Here is a 20,662-nt window from a genome sequence, read left to right as displayed (position 1 = left end):
TTTCTTTCTCCATTCTGCTCGCTTCATCTCATTAACATTTAGCAGTTTTAAATATGAGGTAGGATTTGTTGCAGCTCGGTGTTGTTTCCTGTTTCTCACCTTGTTTGGCCTTATTTATGCATTTGCTTTTGATATTTAACATTGTGTTCCTTCTCTCCATTCCTCCTGCTACTCCCTGCTGTTTTCCCCTTCGGGCAGTCTTGCCTTAAATAAATTAATATCTTTAACAAACCTTTAAACATGTTAATATCCTCTACAATCTAACATTTCATTATTTGTGGTGAGTGGGGGAATGTAATTTACTGTGAGCGAGGGCCCGATATAGCTGCTGTGCTGAGTTTTTCCGCTGTCGGATCTGGAAATGAGAACTGTCTCTCACTTTTCCCGCAGTTGCTGGTGATGTAACGGCGGTCTGTTTCATTCAGCTTTCATTCTGACACTCTCTCGGGATGCAGCAGAAGAAAAAAGTAGCATATTGAATACGTAAAATCAGTAAAATATTCTGTCAGTTTCACAAACGTAAACAAACATCCCTTTTCTACAAAAACACATAATGGGAACAATTATTTCGTCGGTACCGGTGGTCTGACAGGCAGGAAAACAATAAGTCAAAGGAATATCCTATTTCCTCATACAGTATAAAAAGCCGTAATGTGAATTATAAACAACACTTTTTTACTTTCAAATAGTTCAACTCCTCTTACAGCGTGGCATTAAACTTTTATCTGTGTTGTGTTTCCTCCTAACCTCTGGACTCGATATTTATTGGAAATCTTACACACCTTTCTGCCAAACTGAGTGCTGACTAACATTTCCATATAAAGTAATGCTTCAGAGCCTTTGAGACATCTCTTATATTGTTTTTGCTCCTTTTATCCAAGGTGATGAAAGATTTTAAAGTTTTCTTTAAAACGACTAACATATGTGTTCAACTTGAGGCGTGCGGGCCAAATCCGGTCCGCCGTAACTATTTATGCAGAACTTTAAAGACAACAGCATTAAAGTTCAGTCAAATCAAATCAGTTTTCATTTATATAGGGCTAAATTATAGCATTGTGAAAAGATGTTAAAAGTTGCTACATTTTAAGAAGTACTAACTGAACATAGAGAAAACTACGTTTAACAAGTATTTTTGTCCGTACATTTTACCACAACTGGCCCTTTGAGGACATTTATGATCTTGATGCAGCCCATAAAGAAAATTAGTTTTCTGATCTGAACACACACATACATATATGGGACAAAAATGATTTGTTCTTCTTCTTGTAACAATAGCCTTTAGAAGAATGCAGGGTAGTCAGAGTATAATTTTATCAATAAAATGTGTTGGGCTGGAACTAATAAGTTAAAAAAAATGCTTCTTAGCTAAATGATAAATTCTCAAAACTGTATTTAAGCACACTACTGCCAACTAATGTTAAATATTTACAGTATATGTCCAGAAGTTGAAGAAAAACACAGTCATAGGGTGTTCTGATTGTTTTCAAAACTGAAGGATGATGCGTCTCTCCTGCTGGATTTGTTTCTTCTAAGACGTAAAAAAAGTTTTAAAAAAAAGCCACTGAAGACGAAAGGAGAACTTTTATGACCTTCAGGAAGCCTTCAGCACTTCTGACCAGGACAAATTTTGAAAGGTTACAGGAAATTCTTGCTCCATGAAAGAAAAGTATAAAGGATTTTTGAGTGGTTTTAAAATGTTTGCGCATTATCGCATTTCTATAACGTTTGTTTAAAATCCATGTCAGATATTTTTGCAACTCCACTAGCTCCAAACTTCAATTCTTTATGTCAAATCAGAATAACACATTTTTACAGTTCAATGATCAGGATGATGCTTAGAGGAAATACTTTACTTGTGGCTTAAGGGGACTTAGTGTGCAAAATTCACCTTTTGCATGTTTCTATACTTTCATTTGAGTCTCAACTGCTTCTAAAAACAATCTCAGCTCTAGGGAAAAAACACCCAGTCAATTTTTGACAATAAGTTAATGTTTTTAATTGTCAGAAAAATTACCCGTTTCAAAAACCTTCGGAATGTAACATCACAAAATTAGCAGGCAATGCCCGTTACCTAGCAACCCCAGCGAAGCTCAGTCCGTTACCTAGCAACCCAAGCGGAACTCCAGAGTTTGGTCAGCTGGTTTGACCACTGTATTCAATACCATCCAAATTAAATTCGAAAACTGTTTGTTGATCCCAAAGGAAAATTAAATGTTGTTGTAACTAATATTAATTAAAAATTATTCAAAGAGTGATTGTAGATGGTGGTTTTGATACGCTGTACAATGGCTGCTGGAAGAAACAAGTGCTGAATTCTTGTTGGTTGCTCAGGAGGCTCTACTTCTGCTTTTCAAAGATGTACAGTTGAATAAGTGAGGAGCCGTTTGCAGTCATTTTCACATGTGAGCATAAATGTTAATTTGGGGACCTGGCCAGCAGCAGCTGCTTGTTTGGATTTAAAGAGACAAGACACCCTAAAACAGCTCATTCTGAAAGGAGCTCAAAATAGTCAGAATTTGCCAGACTAAAATCTCACTATCTAAGAATGATTTTGTGCAAAAAATGTAATGAACATGTTTTGAATCAACCATATGTATATTCTAGCCAGTTTAAGGAAGCACAGTGGGTCACCTTCAAGGTTTCTATCGAACCCGAGGCCCGGTAGAGTTGATTAGCACTTCTGTGTTTTGCCAGAGAAGAAAATTAATTCTCAGGGTGGAGACGGGGGATGCTCATTGGCATTCCTCTTGCATCGTCCCACTCCCTTTTTCTTCCCGGTGGCCGGCACCCGGTGTCTCAGCAGTCCTCTATTCCAGACCCGCCTGTGCTGTCTGCAGATAATAAACAGCCCAAGAACCGAGCCGGAGTTACAAAGCTGAGTTACAGCCCCAGCACGTTGCTCCGTCTATCTAGCTTAAAGGTTGGGGGAAACCTTTGCTTTATGCTTGGTGTCACCGCATTTTAACCTCCACCTCTCTGCTGGTTCTGCTCTCTGAGCGTCGCTGAGCTCTGAGGACGGAGGAGCATTGTGACTTTGGCGTTCAGCCCAGCATCTGGAATAGATTGAACTCCAATGACAGCTGTTAAATGATGTCCATCTCTTATCAAATCTCCTTCGGTCCACCAGGGCTGAGTCTGACCCTGTTCTCTATGTTCCAGGTCCTTCCCCTCCCTCGGCTCCCTTTCCTGAGGAGACTGCTGCCGTTGTCGCTCCGCGTCCAGGCCGCCCTCCCCCCTCCGACTTCACAGGGCAGCCACGGACGGCTTGGCTCGTTTCCATAGAGGCTCTGATCCTGCAGCCACGTCAATCACGTCTTCACCGCTGGGTAACTATCTACTGTTTCGATTGTTCTGGGATACACACAACAGAGGTTTGAGATTATAGAGTTCATGCTTTTGGAAGATGTCTCTCATGCTTGTTTGTTACTTTTGGATTCACTCATGTGTGCACCTTTCATGTAAAAGAGGCATTTTCTCCAGTGAAGCATGTAATAACATACTGTCTCCCACACCCACACAGAAAGGCCTGAGGGCTCAGAACGAATCTTTGCGGGTTTTATTAGTGGTTATTTTCTAAGCCTGTTGACTCGTTTGACTCCTGGTATCATCTTCTAAAATGTGCCTGCTTCGTGTGGATCGGCAGCGCTGCGTGTTTGTAAAGAGTAAAGTTCTTTAAGCTTCACTAATCACACCAATCCGACAAAAAACATCATGTGAAAGGAGTAGCCTTTGTTTCTGAACTGACAGATAATCACTGAGAGGCTCAGCAGATTCATTCAGGGATATTGAAGCATTTTTACACGCTTTTTGCTCATATTGTTGTTTTTCAGCATTAGTGTTCATTCAGAGCAAGATATTGTTGAACAGAGAGAAAAGACAACATGGTCTTCCATTTAGACAATGTGAAAGTATGGCTGAAAAGTGAATGAAAATACATGTAGTGATATTTAAATGTGGTTTAAGTGGTTTAGGTTCAACAAATATACTAAAATGTAGTTTGATTTTCAACATCTCTGGACAGAAAAAGTCTAGTCCAGGTATTTCTCTGGACTCCATAAGGAGAAGGATTATTTAACCTGAAACAGCTGTAGAAATATGTGTTGAAATGTCCAATGTTTGGAGTATTTTAGTTCATTCTCAGTACCTTCAGGTCATGTACTTCCAGATAGATTACCTACATTTTCAAAGCACAGTTTTTAGCATTTTTGCAATTTTTTGGCGCGTTTTGTCTCACAAACAACAACTTATTTATGTGCCTGATATCAAAACATATGTGAAAATTAAAAAATAGTAAAGAAAAATCACAGCTGAGAAGTGAATGAAACTGGTTTCTAAGTGGGAACCATTAATCTGTTGAAGCCCAATGTTTTAGTAGTAATTAATTAAACTTTATTGACATAGAATGTTTTACAAGTGAAAAACCATAAATTTCTTTGTTAAAAAAACATTAAAACACACAAGATTAAAAGATAAAACAGCATACAGTTAACATCATGCAGCATAAAACCAGTTAACGACCAGTCTGAATAAATTAGCCTTCAGCTGCTTCTTAAAAGAATAAACAGAATCAAGACGGCGCAAAGATGAAAAGATGGATAATTTGATGGTAAGATGGCATGTTTACATTATGTAATAATTTGGAGAATGCTACAGTTCTCTCATTGCTATATTTGGTGCCTGGCAGCTTTAATGTAACTTATTAATCCAGGAGTCTGTAACACCAGTTTTTGATTGGGAGGGAAGAATCCAAAGTTACGGGACAGTGACACTGGAGGACTGAAGTTTCTCCATGTAGTGATATTTAAATCACTACATGGAGATTTAATGGACCAACACAAAGTAGTGTGTGATTGGGAAGTGGAAGAAAAATCAGACTTATCATGTTTTTTTCTGTTAGAAAAACATAATGGAATGCATTTGTATTTAATCCCATTTCCTCAAACATAAATAAAATCCAGTGTCAACCAGTTCAGAGGTCACATTATTTGTCTGGATGCAGTGTAAATATAAAAATAGTTTATTTAAGGGTGGACAATAAATCAATAACAATACATTAAGGTAGACACACAATCAATATCAATAGATGATACGTCTTATAGAATATTCACTGAACTCCTATCCAGAGCCGCACAGCATTCTGGGAGATGTAGGCAGAAGAAATGCTTTAGCTGCCCAACCTCTCACGGCTAGCTAAAGGTTGGTGGAATCAACTAACTCACTCGCTCTATGGTTACCTAGCAACGACCTGTTGAGCAACTTGCGCAGCAGCAGTTTAAGATTTTGGCTCCTTGCCTTCTAACTGCTTTAAAAAAGGAGTGAAAACAGTGGATAAAAGAGGAAGAGTCACGCCACCAGTCTGTCAGTATTTCAGGTACTTAAAACAAAAAAGTAATCAGTAATTGTCAGTATTGATTGATATTAAATGATACGTTCATTCTGCTTTATAATCATGTTATTTCGTGATATTCTGTCTTTTTAAATCCCCCTCCAAAAAACTAAGCTAGAGCTGCCTGGCACAAAATGTGACAAAATTCAAGGAGCGTGAATAATTATGCATAGTACTGTAGTAATTTTTAGTCATGTTTTAATTTTCCTTTTAAATATTTAATTATGTTTTAAGGTAAAACAAATCTTGTATGGACTTTTAGGATTGTAGATGAACTGACATGAAGATAGGGCAAAAAAACAAAACAAAAACAGAGGTTGATTAAAAAGAAAGGAATAGTAGTTTATTATTGTTTTTCAAACTTACCATTAATGTTGTGTGCATTTTATTTTCAGGCTAAATAAATAAATTCTTCCATTAATGTTTTGGTGAATCAGAAAATTCTGAGAAATTTCTCCATCATGTCTGAAGGACTTGTTAGATGAAAAATATTTCCAACTTAATCTCTTCCTGCAAAACTTGAGAGCTGGGCGAAACGTCCTCCATAAATGAAGACAGCGGAGATGAAAGTAAAGGTAAAATTTTCATCTCACTCATTTAAAAAAATGATAGCGAGGTAAAATAGTTTCTGTTTTATTAGAGACTTGGTCTCTAAGACATTATAGATGGTGAATTTTAACCTCAGATGATTACAGTTTTCTCTTCCTCTTCTCACACATTTCATCTGTCTTAAATTTTCTGGTCTGTTTTAAATTATCAAGCAAAAATTAAGAAACCTAAAATGGGATATTTCCATTTATGCTTTTTTTTTTTTTTTTTTAAAGCTGCAGCATGTAACTTTTGTATAATTTTATTTGTACACATTTGTTGAAACTCACTGTGATGTGATAATATAAAACAGATAGTCTGTGAATAAAATAGAGCTCCACTGACTTCTCCCAGTGCTCCCAGTCCTATCTAGAAACAACCAATCAAGAGCCAGGAGGCGAGTCTTAGCGCTGTTAATCACTCTTCCATGTGGCACTGCTCATACCTCCTTGCTTTCTGCTACATTGCAGCTAGCATCGCATGTTTCGAATGCTAGGTCTAGTTAGCATGGCCACCGATGACGACTGATTAACATTTTTCCTGTAATGGTGAGTCGTTTCTCTGCCATTAGGACATTTGGTACCGAGTACATGAGGATGATTGACAGTGGTAAGACCCTCCTGCCTCTGATTGGTTGTTTTTGGTCGGGAGCGGTGCAATTCATCAAACAGGAGATGGAGGAGGTCGATCTTTTCACAGATTATCTGTCTCATAACAAACTGTGATGACATGGTGATCGTATGTTTTCTCAACACATTTCTCAAAAACATTTTTTCTAAAAGTTAAATAGCGCAGCTTTAACTTTTTCATGTCTCTGCTCTTGAATCACATAATAAATTAAAACCAGTTCAATAATTTCCATTTGAATAATTTATCGTTTTTCCTCTTTTTTTCTTTCTCTTTCTACCAAAAATTGGATGAAAAAAGTCTTCAATCCATTTTTGTAGGATAATTTTGGTTACAGACTTCATGTTGCATTTTACTTGTTGGTCCTGTTGTTTTGTTTTGTTTATTTTTTTACATTTAAAATGTCTTCCAGTGTTACATGTTCATTAGAATTTAAAGTTTATTGATCTTTGAGAATGGGCTCTTGCGTAATTAAGCTAGTAACATTATATTAGTTGAAAATGGTCTCAAACAACAATATTATAATATTATATACACAGTATATATACGTATATTATCTATTATCGCAATAAGTTCAGGTTCAGTTTATTGTCCAGGAAAATTTGTTATCATGACAGGTCTACTTTTGACTCACCTAATTAAAATTTTAAATGATGCTCCCATAACTTTATTTCCTCCCATTCGACAAGAGAAATTACATTCCTATCACCACTGAGAGAAACTCAGGCCGCTGTCTTCCCTTGTTTTCCTCCTTATTTCGCCCTGCGGCGGTGCGTTCAACAGCTGCGTTCCTGCGATCCGCTCTTGTTACAGACCCGCGGTTTGAAGTTTCTTGGAGTTATGTAAGTGGGCCCTGGGTTTTGGCATGTTGTCATTTAGGTGCGTTTGACCCAACTGGAACCAATTCAATTACTGTCTCCCCTCGGGTAATATCCTCTGCCTGGCCTTATCTCTGACTCCAAATTACTGAGCGTCTTCACAGCAAAGGAAGGAAATTAGTGAACAAGGAGGGGGCCTAAGGTCATGAAAGGTGACAGTAGGATTTAAAAAAAGGAGAAGGTTGACTGTAGATACGCTTTAAAGTTGAAGCAATTTGGGGAGTGTAACTCCGGCTCGGAGCGCTCAGTTGGCAGAGAAATTGGTGCTGTGCACTCTTCACAGCTCACTCTGCCATCCAAGCGTCATAGCATGTGGGAGGACTGGCTTCCCTTCAATGTTTCATATAAGATATCTCCATTTGGGATTCTGGTTAGCACATCAACCTGCTCCAATACATTTGAATGACTTTGTCAGCAAAACAGCCTTTCTCTTCGTATCAGTGAAAGCTGTTAGCTGACCATCTGCATGTGTAGTCTGTCCTTTTGAATGTTTTGATAAGAAAAAGTTGCATCACATATCATATGCTTGCCAAAATGTGTCAGCTTGTGAAAATGTGCCTTTTGCCTGTTACAACTCTAGCGTGGCGTCATTTCAGGCTGTATCCATGTGCGAAATAATCACTGGAAAAAGAAATGAAATCCCTGGATAAAACATTTCTGAGAGGCTCATGAGGACAGAGCTGGGTAGTAACTTGTTACATTTACTCAGGTAGATTTTTGGGGAAAAATACTTTTAGTAAAGGTGCAAAAAAAATTCTACAGAGGCGTTTGAAGGAGAAAAGCAAAAATAAATGAATAAATTTGATGCAGAGCTGAAACATCCAATATGACGATGAACCAAAAAACTGTTGATAACTCCACCAAGGCCTGGCTGCAAATTTTGGAACGAAAATCATGTCATTATTATTTGGGATAAAGGTATCCTAACTTATTCATGAGAATGACTAAAACTGGTTCTATTTAGTCTATTACTTTTATAAACAGTGGAGTACGCATTACTTTAGATCAACATTTAGTTTTACACTTTTAATATCAGAGCAAGACCTGATATTAATCTAGAACAAACTTAAAAAGTACTGTCTACTTAACAAACCAGAACAAGAATCAAACATGGAGAACCAGCATCTAGTCAACTTATTATTCTTAATAAACATGTACTTTTATACTTTTACCTTTTTGTCTTTCTTTTGGTTTTGTATTTCCTTCTAATTCATATAAAGCACTTTGAATTTCTTGTTACTGAAAATGTGCTACAAAAATAAAATTACCTTAACTTCCATTTTTGGTGTTTTAAAAAATTTTTTTTTTTATTAAATTTCTTTTTTATATATATAGAGATGTCTAAAATGTAGTGTTGGCATTGATATGTGCACATTTTTGGACACCGCAAGTTAAAAATGTACTATAAATTTTAAGTTTAAAATTTCACCACAAAAGGTGTACAAAGTTTTTCGGTTGAGAAAAAAAAAATGGGTGAGAAAAAAGTTGACCATGTGGTGGAAAGCACTAATCGTAACGTAACAGCTCTACAAATGGAAATATTAAATAATTAAGTTATTTAATTGTTGAAGTTATAAGTGCAAAAATTAGATTTGTAGCTAGTACTTTTTAAATCTCAATTCAGGAACTGAAATGAGGTCCTATATCTTGCTGAAAAGTTATTTGTCAGTTAGTTTTGTCTTATTTCAAGCATACTAAGATTTTTGTACTAGAAATTAGACTAAAAATACTCGATAATATTTTGTTTTTGCAGTGTATATGTGATCTGATTTTCCCACTTTAAGTCAATCTGTGGCTAAATAAGACATAAATTAGGTGAATATTCAGTGTGGATGATTGTGGTTAAATAAAGCACCGTCTTATTATTGCTCTTAACTCTTCATCTCATCATGTATGTAGCTCAGAGTTGACATCACGGCGGCTCTCTCTGTTAATCTGTGTTTAAGACAGCTTAGCCCGTTTCCCCTCCATGAGTCTCTCTGAGTGTGTCACACTGTCAAAGACCTGCCATATTTCCTTCTGGGAGCGTCATGTTTCCTTTTTTCTCTCCTCTCTTTTCTCTCTTTCTTGTAATTTCTTGTTTCCACTCCCCTGTCACAGTTTGATCTTCTTATCTCCTTTCCTCTTTCATTTTCTTGTTCTCCCTCCTTCCCCCGGAGGGCGAGAGCGTTGCGTTGAGGGGCTACGAGTGTGGCGCCCCCCTACCAAACTCTTCTCACTCGTCTCCATTTCCCAGTCACTCCTCCTCTTCACTCCTTCATCTCCTCTTTCTCTTAGCGCGGTTTTCCCTCTGTCACCCCTGAGAATGACGGGGGAGGATTTCAGTGATGAAACACTTTTCACGGTTGCTTTTCTGGTGTAGGATGCATTTTCATCTGTTTTCATCCTTAGCAGTAACTAAACAATTTATTTTTAACAGTGTTCTTACCACACTGAAGCTTTAATTTTCTTATGGAGAATCTTTACTCTTACTTGAGTAAAAGTTCTGGATTTTCTACCCACTGAATGAAAAACAAACATTCACCAGACACACACCTGCAGGTTTGTTAAAGTTTCATAAGTTTTATTATTGAAAGAAACTGACTTGGATTTTTTATTTTATTTTTTTTGCCTGATTTTGTTATTTTGTATTTATGTTACTTATATGAGTCATTTTGGTCCTTAAAATACCAAAATGTCCATTTGACTTTATATTTTGGTCTGTCAGATTGTCATTTTAAAATATTAAATCTTTGATATTTTGATCACTTACTCAGTACTTGAGTATACTTTTTACCAAATACTTTCACTTGAGTAAAAGTATGATGAAGTACTGTTACGCTTACTTGAGTACAATCTTTTATACTCTGCCAACCGTTGCTTACAAGTAACCTTTCATCAAGAAATATGAGCTTGAGTTAAGTTAATAATCCCTTAATATTGATGAGAAAGTCCTAGATATAATCAAAATAATCTGCCAGTGGAAAAACACATTTTAACTTACAATATGGGAAAATGTCTTGTTTAACTTATGAATTATAATTACCTATAATTACTATAACTCTATGTTTAAAAAAATAAAATGTTTTAAGTCAGTTCAGCACTGTTTTTCTGTATCGTATCGACTGATACTAAACTTCAGATATCTGTATTGGAAATGAAAAAGCTTCAATCCCTGCTAGAGAGAGACCTGTTGCCAACATTAATTTGATTTCTGATATATTTTTTTACATGGCAGCGTTATTAGGGGAGGGTAATTTATGTTTAATGGTTGTTTTATTTGTATTCAGCCCAATTAGCTCAAAGTGCTCTCTCTCACCTCATCAGACTGATCAAAAATGCTGCGGTAATATATGCAGGCTGCCAAAGTGATTCAGAAACTCTCATTATGGAAACCAAAACCATAATATACACCTCTTAAATTCTTTTTTAACATTTATGTAGAATGCTTTATGGCTCTGAGAACGTGGAAAAAATATTAAACGTATGCATATCGATTATGATGAAAATCAGTGAGAATCACAAAGTGCCACGTCTTTATTTACAGAAATATAAATATTAAGAGCAGTAGTGACTCAGTAAAGAGTGAAGTGATCAGTTTAAACTGCCTCCAAAAACTGAGTTTTATGTAGAAGAAAAAGCTTCAATTTTGCTTAAATAGAAATGGACATTATTTATACATAAGCAGGAAGTCGCATGGCTGCCACCAAAGGGCATAGTAAGAAATTGTGATCATAATTAATGCATAAGAGACATTATTGGGTGGGAACGACGAACTGAAGATGATTCTAACAGAAATAAAACACTGGAGTTATTTTTAGCTCCATGAAAAACATCAGGTATCAGCAAATGTCTTTGTTTGAAGAGTTACTAAATAATGAAGGAACTTCATTCAATCTTCATTTGTTTATTTTTAAAATGTTTTAAATTTAAATTTTATCTGTAATATAGTTTCATTTTAATTGTTTTTGTGGGTTAACAAGAAACGTTGAATAATCTGTATTAAGTAAGCAGTATGTTCTTTCAGAAATAATTGTGCATATATTTTTACAAAATATAAAATTTCAAAATAATATATAAATTATGAAGGTATTCTGTGCATGATGGACGCAAACAGTGAGCAATGAAGATGCGTACTGTCTTCATACATCCAGCCCATTCTTCTGTTTTATTTATTGGCCAATTACATAAATACAGCATATTTTTAAATTAAATAGAATAATGAGAGATGCTGCAGAGCATTTTAAGCAATGAAAGATGTAAAAAAAAAAAAACAAAGAACGTTTGTAACCGAGTCCTAAAATTAACGTTAGAGAATTGTTCAAAAGAATCTGATCACTAGAGAATGTCACAACACTATTATTAAATATTTTCAAATATTTAATAATATTTTCTGAAACTATGTTTACTTTAAGTTGCCCAATGATTGCCAGTTATACCTGCACGCTTTTCCTTCCACTCAACTTTCCATGAATATGCTATATCATTTTCACAGTATTCTGTATTTTGTTTTCTAAATTACATATAAATTATAGTAAAAAAAAAAAGATTTGAAATATTTTACTATTTGTTATTATTCTAAATAATTTGAGTTTCACTTCTTGAAATTTAACTTTTTCATAATATTCTAATTGTTTCTTGATCCATTTAAACTATACTAAATAGATTAAAAAAATTTGTTTTAATGAGGCTTGTCAGATTAAAAGTAAATAAACTTTGAATACATCTTTAATCAATTCCACATTTCTGTATTAAAAATGTTTTCTTTGGTCTGAAATAATATTCTAAAAGCAGATTTTCATCATAATTAACGGAAATAAAGGTTTGAAACATTAGTCTGTGTGAAATTAATCTATACGACGTGTTTCATGGAGTGAATTTAATCACTGAAATAAATTAACTTTTCAACAATATTCTAATTTATTAAATAGATCTGTATATTCAGTTCATTTGTCATTTTGCAACAAAATATCTCATTATTCCTGAACACCATTTCCTGTTTCAAACATGTTGCTGGATTTTTAAAGCCTAAGAATTACTACCAAGCCTGAGTTCCCAACGTTGATGAATGTGGAGTAAATTGCTGCAAAATTGGACCAGAAATCTTTAAATGGTAAACAGAAACCAGCTATTTTATCATAAAAAGAGCACTAGGCAGCATATTTTTAATGTTTATTAAATGCCAGAGGAACAGGCTGCAGCAGCAGTTTCCTCTGAATGCATTTCTGCTCAGGAAAAATGCTTCAGTGCAGGATTTCTTCTTTCCTGGCAGGAGAATGGTCACCATAAATAAAGACTAAAATGCAGTTTCCTAACTTTTGACGTTTTGCAACTTAAAAACATTTTTGCTGAATTTTAATACTGACATGTTTCTGTTTGATGTTTTTGAACCCATCTCCCCAAGTGTATCAACATTATTCAGATTTTTGCTTTAACCCTTTAAGGTCACGTAGTTCTCAGCAGGGATGTGTGATGCTGAATCAAATTCATGATATCTATTTGAAAATTGTGATGGGTGGCGGTAATGATATATATCACAATATGATTTGTATAAAACCCCATGAGTTGTATGCTTTTACAAGGTTTTTTTGTGTGGTTTTGGAAAGACTGTCAGACCGTCACTCCGCCCCACGGCGCATTCTCGCTGTCCGACCATGTCTGTGGTGACATCTGTTCCCGATCACCACGCTACGACCGCGGGAGCCGGAAGAGTTAAGAAACGGGGTCCATCAGATTCAGCAAATTTTATCTTCTGTGCATCCAGTCGGGTTTGCGCTGATGATATAGTGGTATTCCTTGCAGCATGAGATGGTGCATTGTCATGCACGAAGATGATTTTGCTACTGAAGGTACGGCTCTTCTTTTTGAACCATGAAAGAAAGTGATCAGTCAGAAAGTCCATATATTTTGCTGAGGTCATTTTCACACCTTCAAGGACTCTGAAGGGGCCGACCAATGATTCTCTCCCCATGATTTCGGCCCAAAGCATGACTCCACCACCTCCTTGCTGACGTCACAGCCGTGTTGGGATGTGGTGGCCATCCACCACCAATCCACTACTGCGTCCATCTGGACCATCCAGGGTTACACAGCTGTTATCAGTGAACAAGTCTGTTGAAAATTAATCTTCATGTACGGCTGGGCCCACTGCGACCGGTTCTGCTTGTGAGCTCTGGTTAGGGGCCCAATGGTAGGTTCCTGCACCACAAGCCTCTGGAGGATCCTCCACCTTGAGGTTCCAGAGGCACCTGCAGCTTCAAATAACTGTTTGCTGCTTTGTAGGGGCATTTTAACAGCTGCTCTTTTAATCTGATGAATTTGTCTAACAGAAACCTTCCTGATTTTGCCTTTATCTGTACAAACCCAACTTTGTTCTGAATCTGCCACAAATCTCCTCACAGTACGATGATAACGCTTCAGTTTTTGTTAAATATCTAATGTTTTCATACCTTGTCATACGGCACTACACTATCTGATGATTTTCATCAGCAGAGATCCTTTCTCTTTCCCATATTGCTTGAAACCTGTGGCCTGCTTAATAATGTGGAACATCCTTCTTACATAGATTTTCTTTAATTGAGCTCACCAGACAAACTAATCAACCTACCTCTGAAATTATTTATAGTGATTCAAAGAGCCCTGACACACAATACCATCTATAAATTTAGTAGCACAACAAAAAATGTAATCTTTATGACACTTAAATCCAATTTGCATAATAATTTGGAACACGGTGTATGTACTGCACCTGCCTTTTCTATGAGCTCTTCCTTGGCGTTCTGCGCCACGCTGCTTCCCGCTTGTTGATGACGTAACCAGCTGGTTTTGATGCCGGCTGGTTATGCAACTGCAGATCTCTATTGTAGGCCAAATTTCTATAGTTTCTACCTCATACCATTTATATCATGCATTCCTAGCTCTCAGTAGGGATGCACGACATATCGGCCCTGACATTGGTATCAGCCGATAAATAAAACTGGGAAGATATGAACAACAAATTTTTATTTCCATCTTGTTGCTGTCTGTTTCTGGTGATTATTTTTTCTGAAGGTGTTAAAACACTACAGAAATACATATAATATCAGTAAACATCAAATAATAACAGCAATATTAATATCGGATATTACATTTTCATATCGGTGCATTCCTCGTTCTCTGCCCGAAACTGATTAAAACATATTTTTACACTATTGACAGATTTCATTGTCTGTTTCAATGTGGTACATTTTATTTTATGGGACCAACCAGGGCTATTATGTAACATTGACACAAATGAATTATTACATCCCATAATTTACCACTTCAACAGATGTGGATGCATCAAACGTTGTCCCTACGCTTTCGTGCAAAAGAGATGATTATCATGTGAGCTGTGTGTGACTGAAAAGTAGCTGCTGGTGTCGCTTTGATGCTCTGTGAGGCGTTAGTAGAGTTCAGAGAAGTCATATATTGTTTGTGTCTGCATTAATTCATCCTGCACTCATAAAAACAACTGGAAATTCAGTTTGAATTTCAGTTTTTTAAGAAATGATGTGATGTTTTGTGTGTTGTTTGTACAGTATCTCCTCCTCTCTGTTTCTGTTGACATTTTTGTAATTTAAGTGCTAATCCTGGAGCGCAGTAGTTGTCAGAGTGAGGTCTCCACTTTGATATCCTTGTGTCCTCGTAGCAGCAGTGAATTGCCCTTCATTAGCAGGAAGTTAATCCCTTCTTCTAGTGCTGGTGACAGATACTGAGAGCGGTCTGCAGAAGTCAGCACACCGATTACTCTGCAGCCTCTCGGCTCCAGGAGGACATTTAGGACAAGTCCGCTTTTTCAAGCTTTGGTTTAATAACTGGGACAATAATATTTGTGAGGTTGGGCGTTTTCATTTTCATTATTTAGTCACTAATTTTCCTGAGATGTGCAGTCTGGTTGAAGATGCATTTCTGAGTCTTATGACACAGAGAAGGAGCTGCAGCAGCCAGAACAATCTCACTGCAAAAACACAAAATCTTACCAAGTGTTTTTGGTCAAGTTTCTGGTGCAAATATCTTAGTACATCTTGAAATAACACAAAACTAACTTACAAGTAACTTCTTAGCAAGATATGGTAGCTTGTTCTAAGTGATATCTCCTGAATATTGATAAAAAAGTTCCAGTTCCACTGTTACCTAGCATCGCCAGCCAAGCCCAGCCCGTCACCTAGCAACCCGTCACCTTCCATCTTTCTTTATGTCCTTCCTTCCTTCCTTCTTTCCTGATATGCAGAACCTTTGTACTCTTTTTCTGCATCGTGTGTTTGGCAGGAATGTTTTCTTTTGTCTTGCAGAAATCAACATTTGCTTGTTCGTCAACAAATTGCTCAGCATCATTGAAGCTGTCGCAGCGTAAAAGGACCAGAGCAATATTTCAATATTTCGCTACTTGTGATTTAATTTGTTCATGTTCCTCACATGACACTTTGATTTAGGAGACGCTGTATAAAATGTTTACTGTTTCTCAGCTGTTTGTGCATTTCAACGCCGAGGCCATTAATTATTAAAGCTTCTGCCAGAATAGTTATTATTATTATTATTATTATTATTATTATTATTATTATTATTATTATTATTATTATTACGTTCTTCCAGGCATTTCATGTTAAAAAGTCCAGATTTTATACACTTAGGAAAGAAGGAAGGAAGGAAGGAAGAAGGGAGGGAAGAAGAGAGGATGGAAGGAAGAACAAAAAGACAGAAGGAAGGAAGAAAGGACATAAGCAAAGAGGAAAGATGGAAGGAAGGGAGGAAGGAAGGAAGGTATTTGAACATAAAAAGGAAGGAAAAGAGAAAGGAAGGAAAGTAGGAAGGAAGGACAAAGAAACAAGGAAGAAAAGAAGGAGAGTATTAGGACATAAAAAAGACAGAAGGAAGAAAGAAACAAAGGACATGCAGAAAGATGAAGTGAAGGAGGACATAAGGAAGGAATGAAGAAAGAAAGAAAGAAAGGAAGGAATAAATGAATAAAGTTGTGACAGCAGTGTGTCGCTCTCCTCTGCTCTCTGAATGTTTTCCATAAAATCTGAGTAAGGAAGCAGAAAGCTCCCAGTGTGATTGATTCTGTGCTGTAGCTCATCTTATTAAGGATTACTTTGTGTAAAATAAGAAATTAAAACATTCAAAACATCGATAGATGACAGAAGAGCTGGAAAAGATGGAAACACTAAAATCATGTTTCCTCTATTTAAAGACAAAAACAATCTCATTAGAGCTGAAAAATGTTCCATTCTGCAGAATCCTGGTTCACTTCCTTCTTGTGATATAAACACTGTAGTCTTGATTGTCTTCCTCCGTTGCCAAATCCTGTCAGCAGTTTCCAATCTCAACTTTGATGTATGTTAAAAAAAAAAAACAGTTTCCAGATTTTCTCAAGCAGAAAATTGGTTTTAGAAATTTGGCCTTAATCTGGATGAACAGAATCGTACATTTCTTATCTACATAATTCACGTATATTGAACAGCAGCAAAGGAAACAAAACAAAAGTATCATTTAAAAAGATAAATCTCTGTTTCAAAATGGAGGAAAACTCCCAAACATAATTAGTCAGTTCTCCAGTTCAGTCAGGAGGAATGGGTCAACTGCATTTCTAGTTTAAACTGCTGGGAAAAGACATCTTTTTGAAAACTGTATATTTTTATTTTCTAAAACAATAAAAACCAAAGCTGATCTTTTTGATTTGAAATTATTTTTTAAGCATAAAGCAGTCACCAGAATTTCTTTATAAGTGATAATGAAACTAACTCAAAAAAGAATGTAAAAAATGGTTGAATTAATCTTTTTCACAGTTGCATAAATTTTTTCTTAAATTGTTGAACTGTAAGCATTAGAGATTTTTTTATTGGCAAGATAAACATCATTCTCCAGTCACGACTCCAATTGTTTTTAAACATTTTAGTTTTGGGTTAATTTATGCAAATGAAGATGTGGCTCAACATGCATCAACCTTACTAATATATAATAACATGGACTCTTGTCTTTCCCACTTTGAAGAATATCTAAGAAAACAAGTTTCTGTGTAATTTTACATTTAAATCTTGATTATTTGTTAAATCTTCCAGGTGGAACAGTGATTCATAAAAATGTATGAGAATTGTTAGGGAGTGCTACAATTTGTTTCACAGGTAATTTTACAAAAAACAACAATTATTTCTGAATGTGAGATTTTATTCAAAACTAAATAGATGTATACAAATTAAAGTTTGTATTTTCTGTTAGAAAATGCTGCAGCAATAAGAGTTTATTTTATTTTAAAGTTTTTTCTTCACTAACTATGGAGAGCGCTGTAATCGTAACAAAGCTGGTCTTCTAGACTAAAACAGCTTTAGAGATCAACTTCATAAAAAACATGTTTGTTTTTGTTTCCCATTAATTAAAGATTATGTGTTTATCTTGAAAATGAAGCAAGAAACACCATATAGAGTAAGAAACAGAGTTTCAAATAAATTAATTTTTATTATTGTCATATATAACCTCCTTCCATATCAAGACTTGCCTCTTTGTGTCTTTGTAATCTTTGTATTGTAAATCTGAGCAGGGAATCACCTCAGGTCTATTTAAACAGACACAATGCAGGATGGGAGAGGTGGAAGGTTTTTAATAAAAGAGAAAACCTGAGACTTTAAATGACATCATAGGAGACAGGAGCTCAGCAGACGATGGTAACCCTATTAAAGGTCTCCTCTGAACGCTGCCCTTGAGAAAATTAGGTCCTTATCGTCCCTCTGAAATTAAATTTCCACCATGCCAGTTGGAGCTAGTTGGCTAGGTGCTTTTAATGAAATAAAATTTACTTTGAATTTTCGAAGCAGCTCAGGGTCCAGAGTGGCTTCACACCCTGGACAAAAGGCAGAGTGTGGTGTGGCAGAACCGAACAAGAACGAACCAGAGTTATAAGCAACACTTCATAATGCATGATATCACAGACTGGTGGGTAAAAAAAAAAAGAATGGCTTAAGAATAAGTCTTATATCAGATTCTTTTCTGATTTAATACGCAAATTTGTTTTTTCTAGTCTCTAATTTTACTTTTTTTTGGTACTGTGGTAAAATTAGCCTCAAATCCCAAAAGTTTTGCAGAAAAAGAAAATTGAAAGCATTTCTAAATCTTTTTTTAAAGGGACAGTATTAGATAAAAATTACAATCTAAAAATCTTTGAGCTTTACATCACGTTATAACGTTATTCCCTCAATAAAAACATACCTGGAGTGATGCCTTGATCTTTTTTTTCATGCATGTTTGAGAACTCCCTTAATCGCCATGGCAACCATTCAGCAACCAAACATCTGGGTGAACGTAGGCCCGCCTTCAAGACGCAGCTTTGCCTTCTGAGCTTCAGTTTCCAACCTTTAAGCTTCCTCAATTCCCCTACTCAGCTCCTTCAGACTAGCCAGTAGCAATTAGCAAACACCTGGTGGAACTGCTGAACTCATTATCGGAGCTTCTTCTCAGTGAAACGCTGGTAAAATGTTGTTAAAGGGTTAAAAGAGGAGCCATGTTGTGACTTGTTGAAGGCAGAGTTTCAGAAAGAGCTGGGGTTTTTAAAGAGGCAGAGTCCCAATTACAAGGTGCTACGTAAATTACAAAGACAAATTTCTTTTATATGTAGCATTTTTATAACAACTGAAGTTAACATAGTTACTTGATTAATTAGTAAACATCCAAAAGATATGGTTGCACAGAAAGCATGTTCAAATCAAATCAAATCAAATCAAAGGTGGATTAAAACTGTGCAACATTGCATCTTAAACTGAAATAGTTTCACCCAAAACTAATACAAGTAACCAAAACCTATAAGAAAAAACTTTTGGATATATATCCTAAACCCAACATGAAGTTTATAGTTTTATTTTGAGAAAACTCTCTCAGGGAATTTGACATGCTAACTCCAAAAAGTTACTAAAACCTACTCTTTTCTCTGCAGGCTGTAAATTCTCCGCAAAATAGCAGATAATTGTAATAAAACTTTACACCAGCACCAAATTAGAGTAGCTAAAGTTGTAAAATAAGTTTTATGACATTTATAACCATAACAACTTCATTCTCAGTCAAGCAACAGATAAAAACGGAGTATTGAAAACTCCAGGGCCTGACTGAAGGCAGAGCAGCAATCCTTGAGCTCAGATTTCTACGTGAACAAAGGATAAGTTGTGGTGTGTGTGTTTAAATCTGCTCAATAGGGTTCTGGCACACACTCACCTCCGGCAAAGTCTGGATCTGCCTTTTCTGTGTGCTAGCACTCAGCTCTGTGTATGTAAACGAAGCACATCACCAGCCAATCACTTACAGGTCTTTTTCATCCAATCAGAGCATTCCTGGGATAAAAAAGAACCAATCACATCCAGCAAATCAAAATACAGCAAGAAAGTATAGAAATTACATAACAAAATAGCAGGATTTAAAGAACATAAAAAGCACTGGAAATTTGTAGCGTAATAACGAAATAAAAGTAAAAACATACAAATATGCTTACTTGCGTTGTGCATTTTAGGCAATATTTTTAAATTTCAGGAGCTATTTTGCGATGTGCGAAAATACTTCAGAATTTTCAGTAGACTTTTAGAGAACGGCCCAGTCAAAGTTAGCCTGGTAAGAACCAATCCGCTGTTCTAGGCTTCGCTTCATAAAGAGTTTGAGAGAAAGGGTTGCTTCCTGGAGGCAACTCTGATTAAGTTTTAATGCTTCAATTTCAAATTTTTCTCATTACTTTTTTATTTAATAGCTTTGTTGGGTTTTGTATTTTAAGTTCTCTTTTATCTTTTTACCTCTTTACATTGCTTTATAATTGCGTTTTCATTACAAATGTCGGCCAATCTTTGTCACTATTCTGCTAATGTTGAAAAAAATCCAATTTGACAGTTGCAGCGTTTCTATTAAATAAGAAATTAAGTTGTGGCGCTAGCGCTCATCATCTGTCAGCCAATCAGAGGAGACGTCGATGTCTTATTCCACAGTTTTGGGGGAATTGTATTCTGCGACAAAATAGCTATGGATTCAACATGTTCGAATGATGCACAACATTTTATGAACTCTGCGACGCTGTGAGAGCCCAGAACAAAACCAAATCATCATCCTACTACTTCCTGTCGTCTTCTTTGACGTTTTCGCCAGTAGTAACATTCTGCTGTTGATCACGTGATTAAAAAAATTGTCTCAATACTGCCGGAAAATGACCTCATTCTAGCGC

General features: G+C 36.0%; 1 protein-coding gene across 4 annotated transcripts in view; it reads left to right on the top strand.

The window, feature by feature from the left end:
- The window catches only part of drp2 (dystrophin related protein 2), a 258,718-nt gene that overhangs the window by 86,340 nt on the left and 151,716 nt on the right, over nt 1-20,662 (top strand). For all 4 annotated transcript variants that reach the window (XM_005799512.2, XM_023328539.1, XM_023328537.1 and 1 more), the window contains exon 2: nt 3,160-3,326. The gene's annotated coding sequence lies outside the window, so the exon portion shown is untranslated. The remainder of the gene's footprint in view (nt 1-3,159; nt 3,327-20,662) is intronic.

The sequence above is a fragment of the Xiphophorus maculatus genome, chromosome 23 (genome assembly GCF_002775205.1).
Source record: "Xiphophorus maculatus strain JP 163 A chromosome 23, X_maculatus-5.0-male, whole genome shotgun sequence".
Taxonomy (NCBI): domain Eukaryota; kingdom Metazoa; phylum Chordata; class Actinopteri; order Cyprinodontiformes; family Poeciliidae; genus Xiphophorus; species Xiphophorus maculatus.
This window is presented reverse-complemented; position numbering and strand designations above follow the sequence as displayed.